This window comes from Pan troglodytes, chromosome 20 (assembly GCF_028858775.2).
Source record: "Pan troglodytes isolate AG18354 chromosome 20, NHGRI_mPanTro3-v2.0_pri, whole genome shotgun sequence".
Lineage (NCBI taxonomy): Eukaryota > Metazoa > Chordata > Mammalia > Primates > Hominidae > Pan > Pan troglodytes.
In genome coordinates, this window is record NC_072418.2 from 54,700,933 (window position 1) to 54,717,782 (window position 16,850).

Genomic DNA, 16,850 nt, shown 5'->3' on the forward strand with positions numbered 1-16,850 from the left:
TAGTACTTTGGTTCCACTAACTCCCATTGCATTGGTTTCACTCACCTGGACTGCACCAACTTGGGAATTCTCTCTCTACTATTCCTTGTTCTTCTTTCCCCAACTGGAATATTGCTTCTGGCTTGGCAGCTTGATAACCTGTCAAGAGGTAATCACAGAGAATCTGAGCAGCATTAGAGCTTGTGAGAAAAAGTTCTGTTTCAGGAAATGCACAGTATACATCTCAGCAGAACAGAAACCTTTCATTTGGAAAGTGAAATTACATATGGTCACTGTACGATTATAAAGTAAAAAAAGTTCTAAAAGTCAAAGTCCAAAATCATTGAGGATATCAGAGTACCCACAAATTGTGGCAATAGAAAAAAAGGCAATTAATCGGCTTACAGTGAGATATTTAGGAAAGTTGTCTTTACCCAGTGACACTAGGTTGTTGTAATTTTCCAACATCACATCCTGGTAGAGGTTCTTCTGAACAGGGTCTAATAGCTTCCACTCCCCCAGGTGAAGTCAACAGCCACATCATTGAATGATGATAAACCCTATAATAACATAATCCTTTTAAATCTGGAGTTAATGTAATAAAATTCAGTCTATAAGACTCGTAGGACATTATTCTCTTTATCTTTACCACAAAGATTCACAAACGAAGATTTTCCTGTGCCTAGTTTTGGTTTGCACTTTGTGAGTGGAATACATTAAAAACTATCTTTTCTTTGTGCATTCTTCATTCACTTGTTTACTCTTTCATTCATTTGCCCGATGTAAAGTGTCTTTTAAACCTTTAAACTACCTAAAAACCATCTGTAACCCACCTTAGGAGCATTTAATGTAATTCATTATACATATTACAATAAAAACAATAAAGGTTAGTCCTTCCTTCAAGTGTTTCTGATCTTGCACAGAGTAGCAAATACAGTCCCATGCAGAAAGCCTATGTATTGCATGGTATTATGGATTAGCAAGGACTAAGACAGAAGTATGCTCAAGCTAATATGTGAGCACAATTAGGTAAGGCCATAATTGTTCTTAAGAGGTAGACAAGCTGGTAGCATGATTAGTAGTGAGTTCTAAAGGAAGAAGTGGAAGAAATGGGGGCTTCCTTGGAAGGGGGCAACATATGTATCTGTATTAAATACCATTCTGCGTTCAAAGAAATGCAAATAGTTCATTAAGACAGGAGAAGCTGAAGAGAAGAAATGCCCATTTGAAAAGCAGGAACATGTCTTGGAGCAAAGGGTACACATTTCCTTAAGATACTCGATAGCCACTACACTTTTTTTTTTTTTTTTTTAACATACTTAAGTAAGTTACGGTCAGAATTGCATTTTGGAAATTGTGCTACAAATTAAATGATGATACTCATAAAGAAAAACACAGACTTCTTACTATGTGCTATGTATCATTCTACAAATTTTACATATATTAACATAATAATCTGCACAATAAACCTTGTTTAAGCACTATTATGTTCTTTTTATAAATAAGAGATTTTAAGTTTCCTAGCTGTGCCTTTCATATCTCCCACATTTCCTTAAAGATTACTGTTCACTGGGTCCATATGCTGGCACACAAAAACTGAAGAGGAAGAGGAAGATCCATCAAAGACATTTCTTCACACTTGATGCCCAGGAAATATTTACTGATATCAACGATTTTATGTGCTTTCTCCTTCTGGACAAAGTAAATCTTGTAACTTTTAAAAATTCTCTTGTGATGGTTGTCAGTACTGCCACAAAAATGTTTGCAACTTAATTCTAGATCCTGCTACTTATATGGCAATTGTCTAATTATTAGCACCTTTCAGGACCCTACAACATGGAGATAGATCTCCCTTCCTAACTGGCTACTCTTGATCATTTATTCTGTCTCCTACTCTAACCACATCACTGCCAGCCAGAGTGTACTTATATTCATTTTTCTCTTTGATTACATACATTGTTATAAACTTCTAAAAATCTACTGGGAAGTAAATAAACACCTCACTTGGAACTTTGTCATGTTCAAGAGCTTTCAGAAAATGGCCAGTACTTTTAGTATCTGTTTGTCCTGCAATTCTGATAATGTCTCATCAAGGGTATCCTCAACAAAGATGAATTTCTGGACATGAGATATACTTTTTTCCTTTACAGGAGCTGCCTCATTCTAAGAAGTCAGCATCTATGAATTCAAACAAAAATGTGTTTTAAAGTAGAAATAATAAAGAGCAAGTCCGCGTAAATAAAAAGACTTTTCTTTTTAAAATTAATTCATTTCCTATAACTAACAAATAAAATTGTATGTATTTATCAGTACAACACGTTGTTTTGAAATAAGTATATACTGTGGAATGGCTAAATCAAACTAATTAACATATGTATTACTTCACATACTTGCCATATTTTTGTGGTGTGAACACTTAAAATCTATTCTCTTAAGCAATTTTCAAGAATACAATACTTGGCCGGGCACGGTGGCTCACACCTGTAATCCCAGCACTTTGGGAGGCAGAGGCAGGCGGATCACCTGAGGTCGGAGTTTGAGACCAGCCTGATCAACATGGAGAAACCCGGTCACTACTAAAAATACCAAATTATCCGTGGTGGTGTATGCCTGTAATCCCAGCTACCCGGGAGGCTGAGGCAGGAGAATCGCTTGAACCCGGGAGGTGGAGGTTATGGTCAGCAAAGATTGCACCATTGCACTGCAACCTGGGCAACAAGAGCAAAACTCTGCCTCAAAAAAAAAAAAAAGAAAGAAATAATACAATACCTTGTTATTTACTACAGTCACCATGTTGTACAATAGATCTCTTAAACATAAAAGTTCATGTCCTATCTAACTGAAATTTTTTATTCTTTCACCAACATTTCCACAACCCTCTCCCTCCCCCAGCCTTGGTAACCACCATTCTACTCTCCATTTCTATGAATTAAATAATTTTAGATTTCACACGTAAGTGAGATCATGCAATATTTGTCTTTCTCTGTGAGGCTTATTTCACTTAACATAATGTATCCCAAGTTCATCTATGTTGTCACAAGTGACAGGATTTCCTTTTTTTTTTGTGGCTCAAGAGTATTCCATTGTGTATATATGCCACGTTTTCTTCATTCATTGTTGTTGGACACCTAGGTTGATTACCTCTCTTGGCTATTGTGAATAACGCTGCAATGAACATGGGAGTGCAGCTATATCTGCAAAGTGCTGATTTCATTTCCTTTCGATATGTGCCCAGTAGTAGGATTGCTGCATTATATGGTGGTTCTATTTTTTTTTTTTTTTGAGACAGAGTCTTGCTCTGTTGTCCAGGCTGGAGTGCAGTGGCACTGTCATGGCTGACTGCAGCCCCAACCTCCCAAGCTCAAGCAATCCTCCCACCTCAGCCTCCTGAGTAGTTGGGACTACATGTGTGTCCAGCTAATTAGTCCACCATGCCCAGCTAATTTTTTATTTCTAAAAACAAATAAATTTTTATTTGAGACCAGCCTGTATAACATAGTGAGTTCTTGTCTCTATAAGAAATGAAAGGTATACATTTGCATAATAATAGCTACCTTTTGTCAAGTATCTATTAATACGTATTTGCAGATGAGTCACTGGAAGGTAACTAGGGTTAGATGAGGTCATGAGGGTGGGCCTTCAATATGGAATTAGTGACCTTAAAAGAAGAGATATTGGCTGGGTGCCATGGCTAATACCTGTAATGCCAACTCTTTGGGAGGCCGAGGCCGGTGGATCACTTGAGGCCGGGAGTTCGAGACCAGCCTGGCCAATATAGCAAAACCGTGTCTCTACTAAAAATACAGAAAATTAGCCAGGTGTGGTGCAAACGCCTGTAATCACTGCTACTTGGGAGGCTAAGGAATGAGAATCACTTGAACCCGGGAGGCAGAGGTTGCAGTGAGCCGAGATCGCGCCACTGCACTCCAGCCTGGGCCACAGAGCGAGACTCCATCTCAAAAAAAAAACAAGAAGAGAATTTGCATTCTCCCCCTACTGCCATATGAAAACAGATGGCCATCTGCAAACCAGAAAAAGATCTCTCACCAAAACTCATCCCACACTGGCACTGTGATCACGGACTTCCAGCTTCCAGAACTATAAGAAAACAAGTTTCTCTTGTTTAAGCCACTCAGTCTATGGTATTTTGTTATGGCAGCCCAAGCTGACTAATACATTACATGCCAGCACTTTGTCAGGGACTTCAAATGCACTACCTCACTCAATCCTCAAAACCCATCTGCAAGGTAGATATTTTCAATTTGTCATAATGGAAAAACTGACACAGAAGTTGGGTATCTTGCCCAAAGTCACACAAAATAGGGTAGAATTGACATAAAAAGCTAGTACTAATTTCAAGTGTACACAAACACTCGTGTACGCACACACATGCACACACATAGCATTTATGACACGATTTTGACAACTCATGAATTTTGGTTGTACAGGTTATCATATTGCTATTCTTTCGAGTTTTCTATATACTTGAAATTCTTCGACATAAGATATTGGGAAATATAATACCTCAATGTAAAATAGAGCACCCAAATGTCTGTACAGCTGAGGCCTCCTTATGTTCCAGCCCCACCAGCCTCTCCCGTCGATGTCCGTGTTGCTCTCCACCCAAGCATCTTGCTGTTGCCTCACTCACACCTCCCCAGACACCTACTTTCAAGTGGAGCATAAAACGGACCCTCCAAATACTCAAACTTGGACCCCTGAAACCTCAGATCACTAACCGCCAATCCTTGTCCTCGCCGACCACATCCTGACGGCCCCCTCCATCGGTGGCTCTCCCAGGCCTCTCTCTCTGTGGCAGGGAGCACGATGAGGAGAGGATATTTCACGAGAAACGAGAGAATGGTCTCTAGTTTCTTCCTCAATCCACAGCTCTAAACACTGATGCCGGCCCCAAAAGCCCTCAACAACCCCGAAGCGGCCTTAAACGGCAACCCCAGATGGTACTCATCAGAAACCAATCCCAAGTCACGGAATTCCCACAGCACTGCGGGATTCCTAAGGGCTTTAGGCAGAGTCAAATGTAATCTCACACAGGAGTCCCGTGAATTTACTCCCTGGAAGGCAAAGCTTCCATACGTCATTTCCTCTTCTGCTCACTGGGCTGGATGGCCAGGCTTTCCAGCTATTATACAAACTCAGTAGCACTTTGGAAGGCCAGGATCCATCTACAGACGCGGATCCCGGTCCCACCAGGAATGATCGCTCAGCAATATGGTCGCGCCCAAGCCCTGACATTCTGTTGGAAGCCACCATCTTGGAAGACGCAGTACAGACTGCGAGACAGCCATTCTAGGCGACCGGATTCCGCTGACCAGGCCGAAAAGGAGTAAATCTAACTGATCCTTTCTAATCTTCTAAAGACCTCTCATCCTGTACTTTCCACCTTCTTTCCTGTCAGCGTAGGGCATGCTTAGTAGGATTTCGGCACTTTCAACTAGTCTTCCGACCTGACCAATCAGAACACACCGAAACAGAAAATGGCTGCGCCCACGCTGCCTCGTTCTTCTAAACCACACGAAAGGTGAGGCCGTATTGAAAAGCCTGGGTCCCTAGAGGAAAGAAGGGACGGAGAATTAGGAAGCTTGTACAGCTAAGACGCGGAAGACGCTGAGAATATACCCAAAGGAAATGAAATCACTATGTGGAAGAGATATCTGTACTCCCACATTTACTGAAGCATTATTCACAATACCCAAGATATGGAATCTTTCTCCATACGACTGAGAAAGATGGAGATTAGGAGACCTAGAACTGGATCTGGACGAACAGAGGTGGTATGGGAAGAGCTCTCTGGATGTGTGATTTGTGGGGAGAGATGGTGAGGGCTTAGGAACTGCTGTAAAGATGCCTGTGGAGCAGACACGGGCAACCGCAATCCAGGCCACAAGAAAAGCATTTGTAGCTCACAGGGATCCTGTGTATCTTGAAGAGCACAACCTACCCAGACATTTGTCAATACTGTGATGTAGGACTCAACTTTCTTTTTTCCCTGGCTAGATAATTATCCCAACAACATTATTTAAAGTTGATCTCTTCCCCAATTTGCTAATATTTTGTAAGGAATTGTACATCTAAGTTCATGGGATATTTGGTCTGTAATTATCTTTTATTTTAATAATGCCTCTGTCTAGTTTTGGTGTCAAGATTATATTGCCTTTAGATAATGAGCTGGAAAAAAATCATCTTTTTGATGTATGTAGTTCTAAACCATTTTTTTGTTTTAATATTCCATTGTATGAATCTGTTTTCTGCACTGACACATTCAACACAATTGCCAAGCTGTTACCCCCTTTTAAAATATGTGCACATTTTCTGTCTCTTTTATTACATAAAAACTTGAACTACTTCCACAGTTTGGGGAAGGAAACTATACACAGGTCTTTCTGTGTCATTACCTACTCTTCTCCAATGGAAAAAGGGTAAGTTTAACAAAATAGGTTGTGCATACAAAACAGGTTGTGCATGGATGGTTTATAACACTTCCTTTTTCTATGTTCTTTGTGTTTGGGTTAACCTGTCTGCAGGATGAAGATTTGCTCTTCAGAATACATTTGCTATGTTCTGAATGTGTCCCCTAAAATTCATGTGTTGAGACCTTAATTCCCAGTGCAATGGTGTTGGGAAGTGAGGCTTAATGGAAGGCGTTTAGTTCATGAGAATTCTACTTTCATACCACTTGTAAAAGGACTTACAGGAGTAGGTTCACCCCCTTCTGCCTTTTGCCATGTGAGGACACAGCAAGAAATCTTCACCAGATGTCAGCACCTTGATCTTAGACTCCCTGCCCACTACAGAACTGTGAGCAACTACATTTCTGTTCTTCATAAATTATCCAGTCTCAAGCATTTTGTTATAGCAGTACAAATAAAGACAACACTGTTAAGGAAACGATACTGGAACCCTCATACACTGTTAGTAACATTCAAAAATGGTACTTCTTTGAAAAAGTTTGGCCACTTTTTATGTTAAACAAGCAATCTAACTATTAAGCATTTACCCAAAAGAAATGAGAAATTATTCAAAATAGTGAAAAACCCAGATGCCTATCAACTGGTGCAGATAAACCTATTCCAGTTTACGTATACAATGGAATACTATTCGTCAACAAAAGAACAAACTACTGACATATACAGCAACATGAATGAAGTTCCATTTTATTATGCTAAGTGTAAAAAGGTAGACTCAAAATGTTATGTGCTGTATCATTCTTTTAATAACATTATGGAAAAGACAAAATTAGACAGAGACCTGATTTGTTCTCTGTTCTGGGGATGGGGAGAGAAGGGTTGACTAAAATGGACAGAAGGAGGGATTTTTGGGCGGTGGTGGAACTTATGAAGTAAAGCACTAATCTTCTCCAAAGAGAGGTTTGGCCCTTGCTCTCAACTCCGGGGAGATGACCTCTAAACCTCTGAAATTTCCTGCTTGGGAAGAGTATCTTTGTTTACCTGGTTGCCTTGGGCCATGCCAGATATGCTAACAATATGTTTTATGATGGGGGCCCTTAGGCCATGCAGTATGAACTCCACCTGTGCAGACTATGGTCACCCATGTGGATAGTCAATCACGTCTATGTGATTGAACCCAAGTAAAATATCTGGACACCAAGGCTTGGGCAAACTTCCCTTATTGGCATTATTCTGCATATTGTCGCAAATTGTTTCTGAAAGAAATAGGTGCTGCCTGCATGATTTCTCTGAAAGAAGACAGCTGGGAGCTCTGTGCTTGGTGTCCACTGGACCCTACCCTATGCAGTTCATCCCTCTACTGACTTTGTTCTGTAGCCTCCTGCTGTAATATACTGTACCTGTGGGTATAATGCCTTTTCTGAGTCTTGTGAGTAAATTATTAAACCTGAGGGTAGTGTTTAAACTTTGAAGTTGGTGTCAGAAATGAGAGTAATCATGGGTATCCCCAAATTTACAGTTGGTATTATTATAAAAAGTGATATTGGGGAACACTGAACTTGCAGCTGGTGTCAGAAGTGAAGATGGTCTTGGGGACTCCCAAATTACAAAACTGTTTTGCACCATAATCATGGTGGTAACATGATTCTATTTGTCAAAAGTCATAGAACTGTAGACCAAATCAGTGAGCATTACTATATGTAAACTAGTAAACAAATAAAAAATTTAAAGATACAAAACATTGTGTATAGTACGGTGTAGTTAGTAAGTTGAAGGTGATTTTTACTTTTGTTTAGGATAAGCATATAATTTTGTGATAAAAATAGAGATCACCATTTAAAATTATGGAAAGTTCTCAAATCTATACTCAAATTCATATAAGATTTAGGATATACATTTAGAAGAAAGTTAAATCAGAAATGGCATAATTACAATCTTTATAAGGTATCAGAAATGAGGATAAATATTTGAAAAATAGCTACCATTGGTCAAATACCAATTATAAGCCAGTCATTTTGCCAGGCATTTCAGATACCCCATCTTATTACTTTTTCAAAACAAACTTGACAAGTAGATATCATTTTTCTTTTCCTAATGGAAAAGCTGAAATTTGTAAGAGTCTGTGTACCTTGCCAAAGTTCACACAGCCAATGAGTAGCAGAAATAGATTAAAAATTAATCTTACTTTCAAATAGCTCAGTAGGAAAAAAAGTACAGATACACACATACAAATATACATTAAGTATTTATAAAACAGTGTAAATAATTGTTGAATATGTAAGTGGTGGGTTACTATTCTTTCAACTTTCCCATACGTTGAAAATTCATATTGCACCCAAACTTCTCTCCTGAGTCCTAACTACTAAGCTCATCAGCCATCTCCTAGCACTGACACCCATAATGCCCCCATATCCCCACACCTCACATTTGCTCCTGTTCACAACTCCCCAGACACCTTATTTCACACAGACCCTAACACAGACTCTTCAACTCCTCAAACCCAAAATACAGACAGAAGCCCCAGATGACCAAGCCAGCAGCCTATGCTCTCAATGACCATTCCCTGAAAGCTAGTGGGTCTCCCAATGCCAAGATCTGGAGCCGCCCTGTCACTGCCCCAGGAAACAACCCTTACGTCTGTCATTCCTTTTCCACCCACAAGGTATTCTTGTAAACACAATGATGTCTTTAGGACATTCGCCCCAGACACTTTAGAAGCTGCCTTTAACCAACCCCAATGAATACCCTCACGCATCACCTGCCACATCCCCAAGTCACGAATCCCTACAGTGGCGCATTCCAGCAGTTCACAGAAACTGAAACTTTGCCTTAACTTCTACAGTGACCTGCTGCCATGAAAGTATAAGGCTTCCTACACTGCACATCCGCTTCCACTCACTGGCCTGGCTGTCCTGCCTCTAGGGCTATTGCGCAGACTCAGTAGAAACTGGAACGACCAGGAGTCCCAGATTCTGATGTCTAAAGCCTTTAGCTTCCTGCTCTTTGGAAAGCTCATTTCAATCAAGTCTGCAGGAGGTAGCCATCTTGAAAGAAGTGCCACCCGACAGCGTGCTGGCCCTTCTTTTGGGCTAATGGGCTGCCTCTGAGAGGAAAGAAACAATTGCAACCCACCTTTTCTGTCCTTTTCCAAGACACGTCAGCACGAGCATTTACACCTGTCCAAAAGTTGCAAGGAGTGTGGCTCATGCTCAATAGCATTTCCGTGATCCCACCTATCTGTCATGAACCTCCAGACAGCGAAAACCAATCACCAGGTCAAACCTAAACTGAAGATGTCTTTTTGCCCTGTTAATATCTTGTCCATTTTGGAGGAATTTTGAGGTTCATAGAGCAAAGAATACATTCCCTCACCGAGGAAGAAGGGAACAGACAGGGCAGAATCTAGGTCTACCTCTAACAAAGAGGTAAGCTAGAGAAGTGAAACTGGCTGAGGGAAAGTGCTCCTGGCTTTCTCTGTGTAGAGATCTTGCCCATAGAAGGTGAGAGGTGGGATGTTTATGAGGAATGGATAAATAGGACTTCTGGAATGCTCCATTGCTTGATCTGAGTGGTATTACACAGTTGTCCACATATAGGTGTTCCCATCACGTTAAAATGTCATGTGTGTGTAATTGTGTTTAATATACTTTTGTAATGATATGAATGTTTTAATAATTGTATATGCCCTGTCTTTACACGGCTAGCTGTCAGGTAGGGTGAATGGCTCTTTAAAAGACAGTTTTCTTTTCTTTTCTTTTTTTTGAGACAGGGTTTCACTCCCATTGCCCAGGCTGGAGTGCAGTGGCACAATCTTGGCTCACTGCAACCTCCGCCTCTGCCTTCGGGCTCAAGCAATTCTCTCGCCTCAGCCTCCAGAGTAGCAGGGATGACAGGCACAGGCCGCCCCACCCAGCTAATTTTTGTATTTTCTGTAAAGACAAGGTTTCACCATGTTGCCCAGACTGGTCTCGAACTCCTGAGCTCAAATGATCTGCCTGTTTTGGCTTCCCAAAGTGCTGGGATTACAGGCATGAGCCAGGTGATGGGCCCTGACCCCAAAGACAGTTTTCTTACTTCCTACTCCTTACTCCCTTTCTCTAACTCAACACCACTGGGTCTTCAGTGGTCAGCTCAGCAATTACAGATACTTCTTAGAACCCACTATCTCAAACTTCCCAATAGGGACAACAAGTTTTGGCCAGCCCCAAGTAAAAAGTGAGCCAGGAGCCAGTAATCTCATGCAAAAAGGGCACTATCCTAAGATTTAACATTTTTTCTCTTTCTCTTTTACCTGCTGGATCTTGGGTGAACTGTGTTGTATTGGTCTTTTTACAGATGCATTAGAGGATTTCGGTCAATTGGACCAATCTAGAGGATAACGGCTGTTCAGCTTCAAGAACAGGTAACTGTACGGGAGTCTATGTAGTAGAGCCTGGTTCTGAACCTGGCCATATGATCTTTAAAGATAATGAAGGCTCTGTTGCTACCTTCTATAGTATCCCCAGATTTGTGAGCTTCTTGGCTTCCTTGAAACTTTCATTGAAAATAAGTTTCTCTTTTTCAGCTTGCTAGTCTTCTTCAGTGTGTAAGCCCCCTTCTTTCTTAAATACCACACCCCTAAAGGATTGACATCGTGAAGGTGTTGTGCTTTGTAGGACAATACATTATTATAAGCTCCAAGTTGAGGTATTTGGGAGTGAAGGGTTATGATGTCTGCTATTTACCTTCAAATAGTTCAGTCAAAAGAAGCAAACTGGATAGAAGAGCGAGATAGATTATAGGTGGAAGATAAAGCAAATATGGCAAAAATTAACATTTATTGAATCTATGTGATGTATGTAAGGGTCTCTGCTATACTATTCTTTAAGTTTTTCTATATGTCTGAAAATTTTTATAATAAAAACCTTGAGAAAAACTACCAGTGACTGATTCTGGATTGTATGTAATTGATTCTTGGGTTGCTTGTTTTCTGTGTAGCAGAAAATCCACGAATAAAGTAGAGGTTCTGTCTATCATATATCATTGGCATAAATATTCTCAGTGCTCATCTGATAATAACCATTCTGCACCCATCTGGGAAGGACCAGGTTTCTGTTTAGTTTACCAGGATGAAAGCCTGTGGAGAAGGTAATGAATTCATGCTATTTGGATTTTTTTTTTTTTTTTTTTGAGACAGGATCTCACTCTTGTCACTGCAGATGGGGTGCAGTGCCATGATGATGGCTCACTGCAGCCTTGACCTCCTGAGCTCAGGCAATCCTCCTGCCTCTGCCTCCTGAGTAGCTGGGACTACAGGCATGCACCACCATGCCCAGCTAAATTTTTTTTTTTTTTTTTTTTTTTAGAGATGAGGTCTCGCTATGTTGCCCATGCTTCTCTTGAACTCCTGGACTCAAGCAATCCTCCAATCTCAGCTTCCCAAAGTACTGGGTTTACAGGTGAGAGCCGCTGTGCCCAGCCTATTTGGAATTTATTGACCTTCTCAGATGGACGGAATAATTTTCATCAAATTTGGGAAGCTTTGGCCATTATTTCTTCAAATATTCTATCTGTTGCTTATCCCCTTTATTTACTTTCTGAGACTTTCATTACATATATGTTGGTGTGCTGGAAAGTATACCATATGTTTCTAAGAGTCTGTTCACTTTATGTTTTTCACTTTTTTTGTTTCACTTCTTCATGTTCCTCAGACTGGATAATTTCCATTGACCTAGCTTCATATTTGCTTATTCTGTCTTCTGCCACCTCAAATCTGCTGCTGAGACCTGTTCTCTTTGTTGCTACTTCATAGTTCTTTATACATGGTTTACTTCAGTTCCTTGAACATAGTTAACATAGCTGACTTTTAATCTTTGCATATTAAGTCTGACATATGAGCCTCCTCAGGGGTAGTTTCAGTTGACAACCTCATTTCCTGAATATGGACTATACTTTTCTGATTGTGTGTCACAAATTTTTGTTGAATATAGAAATTTTAGATCATATAAAGTTGTTACTTTGGAAATCAGATTCCCTCTCTCCCCAGGGTTTATTGTTGCGATTGTTGTTGCAGTTTGTTCAGTGGCATTCCTGGAGTAATTTATGTATTCCCTGCAGTGTGCAGTCACTTGAAGTCTTTTCTTAGTTAGCTAATGATTAATCAAGATTTCCTTCATTTCTCTGAGCCAGTACGTCTTCCACTCTTTGCTGAGGGTGCTGTGTGTGTGTGTGTGTGTGTGTGTGTGTGTGTGTGTGTCTACTTCAATGCTCAAGCAGTTTGTAAGTCTACTTTAGCCTTCTCTTCCTTCTTCTCAAGGGCTTCAAGATCAGCTAGAGGTGAACTACTGGTACCCTCAGGTATCTCATGGGCATGCACACATCCCTGTGTATGTGTTGGGCCTTCTAGATCCTCAGGAATATGTCAGAGTATTTAAGAGCTCCCTATTAACATCTTGTTCTTCAGATGTCCGTTTAACAATTTTTCAGAGCTCTTGTTTGCTCCCTAACAGTACTGCAGGCTGAGGCTACTACAAAGTTAAACAATTGAAGCTGATCGTTTTTGACCAGTGCCCTAGTATCGCACTTTTCCTTCAAAGTGAGCTTTGAGTCAGGTGAGAGAATGAGTTAGGACAAAGAATGGAACCACATCATGGAGCTGTAAGACAAGATATATAATGACATTGCTCTGAGGATGAGGCTTTTTGAGGATTTCCAAGCTTATTTGTCTCCTCTGATACAAGGGTGGTGGTTGAAGGCTGATGGTTTTCATGGCTACTGTGGTTCTGAGGCTGCTGTTTTCAACGGTAATGCAGATCTGGGGAAAGGGATATGGAAGTAGGCCAAATTAAAATTCCACATACCCCACTATTTTTAATGAGGTTCAAAATTTTTTTCTTGACAAGAAAATGCTGTTCAAAATATTGTAAGCCTTTGGTTATTTTCCAAAATTGACTGTGATGATGTTTATGTTGTTTTAATGAAAGGATGGATACGCAGAGGCCTTGCCTCTGCTATTCTGGACATCATGCCTTATCACATAATTTATTTTTTGCACAGTAATCTCTGGGATAAAAATTTATTAACTTTACAAGTAAATACCCTAAGTCTAATGATTAAATGGTTTACCATGGGTTATACAGTTGATACACAAAGCCATTACTGTTTATCAATATATAATACTGCACCAATTTAATAATTGTGCTAATGAACTGTTAAAAATTCGAATATGTCCCCAGATTATTTCTACCCAACCTCACCTCCATGCTTCCATCAAGTATCTCAAAGAAAAAATACAGAGAACATCAGGATAATGCTAACAGACAGTTTTGTGTTTATTTGGTTGTATGCCTGCCTTCTGAGTAAAGAGTAAAGCCTCTACATCGCTAAGTCAATGTCATACAAATCCTTTAATTATCCGTATTTTGGGTGTATGTCTGTCATATTCTAGACATCCACATATCCTTGCTTTATTAAGTGAATAACCAGATTCTTTGAAGAAGAGACACTGTTGTGAACAGGACCATCAGTAATTTTCGATTTTTTTTCACCATTTAAGACGAGAAACTTGGTGCTCGGGGACCTTGAACATCAAGACCGGGGGGCTGAGGGAGGGATAATATACTGCATGAAAGGTGGTAGTATATTGCAGCCAGAGGCTTGATTGGAAAAGAACAGCATTATGAATGAGCAGGATAGAACTGATAAAGTAAAACAAAATGAAAGTACTTCCTAGAAGCAGTATGATTTGAATGGCTTTTGCCTCAGGGGAGAATCTGTAGGAGTTGCTGAGGGTGTGAATACGCCTCACTCTCCGGTGGTGTCTATATAGGAGGAGTACCATGTAGACACTAGCTCCAACCATGAGTCCATGAAGACAACATCTGGGAAAGTCAATAGAAATGTGTATTTTGTGTAATCTCAGCACTTTGGGAGGCCGAGGCAGGCGGAACATAAGCTCAAGAGATCGAGACTATCCTGGCCAACATGGTGAAACCCCATCTCTACTAAAAATACAAAAATTATCTGGGTGTGATGGCGCATGCCTGTAGTCCCAGCTATTCAGGAGGCTGAGGCAGGAGAATCGCTTGAACCCGGGAAGCGGAGGCTGCAGTGAACCGATATCGTGCCACCGCACTTCAGCCTGGCGACAAAGCGAGACTCCATCAAAAAAGAAAAGAAAGGAAGGAAAAGAAAAGGAGAAATGAGAGAGAGAAAGAGAGAAAGAAAGAAGGAAAGAAAGAAGGAAAGAAAGAAAGAAAGAGAAAAGGAAAGAAAAAACAAAGAAAGGAAGGAGAAGAAATGTGTATTTTGCAGTAGATGTTTCAGGATTTTTAGAAGAGCATAGACCACAATTTCATATCTTGGTAGAATTGGGGATATGCCGAAGGGCCTCTACATGTATAAGAACAAAGATTTTTATTGTAGGTTGGAGAACCAATACAGAAAGCAGGAGAAACCGATGTTCTTCAAAGCTCTGTCTTTGAACCTCATCCACCCACCAGCCTTCGGGTGGGTGATTGCCTGAGAACTGCTCAAGTGGCAAGTGACTGTAGCTTTCAGGCTGCTCACCAGAAATATACAGATACATATATATCTGTACACATACACACACACACGCACACACACAAAACTCTAAGAACCTATTATCTCATGTGCTGCTTTGAAATCTACGATTATTATTTTAAAATTTTTTGTAGAGATGGAGTCTCGTTATGTTGCCCAGGCTGGTCTCAAACTCCTGGGCTCAAGGGATCCTCCAAAGGATCCACCTGTAATCCCAAAGTGCTGGGATTACAGGTGCGGGCCATTGTGTCTGGCCTGCTTTTAGTCTTTGAGCTTTACAGGGCCCTGAAGGCCTATCTTTGAATTCCCTTACTCTCACCAGATATGCTCCCACTGCACAGGAAAGGCTCCCACCCAGCTAACTCCCCAGTCAGCTGAACAAGCTGCACCCAACATGGTCCTCAATCTATATTCAGGCCATGGAATTATACAAAGCAATTGCATTCTTCCACAGAAACCATGGGCACATTACCCTCTCATTATATAAAGCCTACTTCCCACAATCTCCGTACTTGTTCACTCTATTCCTGAGTGCAATACCTATATGTAATGACCATTTCTCTCAGGCTGTATCTGTGACTAATAAACTGCTGTCAATTTCATCTAGCCAGTGTCAGGTGTTGTGTTCAGCCATTCCATACTACTTAGGGTAGGGAGTCCCTCCCTCATGCACCAGGGTGAATAGGAGGTTGTCAGAACATATGACACACACAAACACACACAGAAAAATGTTGCAATGGTCAAATCCAGATTAGTGTTTAGTACTCCTTAAACATCTTTATGTCTGAAGATTTTCATAATAAAATGGTGAAGAAAAGATTTCTTGACAACTGTCAAACAAAATGGGGAAGGGGCAAAAATCTAGAGAAAAAAATAAGCAAGATTTTGCTGGTACATTTTTACAGAATTCCTTGCAAAACAATAGGTTTCACTGATAACCAAAATAAGTCAGTTATTTCACATGGAGGTAAAAAAAACCTTGCTTTTTAATAACTAGAATACTCACTAGAAGTTTTATAGAAGATTCAGTCAAGTAAGTCTCATTTTGTTAAAAAAAAAAAGTCCATATTTGAAGTGCCAGAGTTCATGCAATATTTTTCTTTTTAAATATATTTTCTTCATGTAAAAATTCAAATATTAACCATTTTAGAGTGTACAATTCAGTGAAGTTTAGCACATTCACAATATTATGCAACCACCATCTCTATCTAGTTCAAAAACATTTTCATCATTCTAAAAGAAAACCCCATACATACTATGCAGATAGATGCATTCTCCCTTCCCCTCTAGTGCCCAATAACCACTAATTTGCTTTATTTCTCTATAGATTTACCTATTCAGAGTATTTGATATAAATGAAAGTATAAAATGTGGAATTTGCATTTGGCTTCTTTCACTCAGTATGTTTTGGGGCTCATTCATGCAACATGTCATCAGTACTTCATTCATTTGTATAACTGACTATTCATTTATGTATTCATGTGTACATGCATGTAGCACATTTTATTGATTCATCCTTTGATAGGCATTTGAGTTTTTTCAACCAAATGCTATTTTGGCTATTGTGAACAGTGCTATAAACATTCATGGACAAATATTTGGTTGAGTACCTGTTTTCAATTCTCATGGGTATTTTACTTAGGAATGGAATTCCTGGGTCATATGGTAAGTCTGGATTTAACTTTTTGAGGAACCACCAAAGGAATGGCATATTATCATAACAAATCAAGTTTCTGTGTGACACAAACTTGAAATATATAGCCATAAACTCACCTCATATAACCTCACACTTTTTTCTTCCATTACTCTAATGTGTTGCTGGTTTTTAAATATTTTAGGTAAATCTTTTATAATCTTTGGATGTTTCAGAGTTATAAGGCTCTAGAAAAATGTAAACTTCTA

At 39.9% G+C, this 16,850-nt stretch overlaps 1 pseudogene; it reads right to left on the reverse strand.

The window, feature by feature from the left end:
* PANTROV1R-PS277 (vomeronasal 1 receptor panTroV1R-ps277 pseudogene) lies at positions 13,930–14,285 on the reverse strand (annotated as a pseudogene).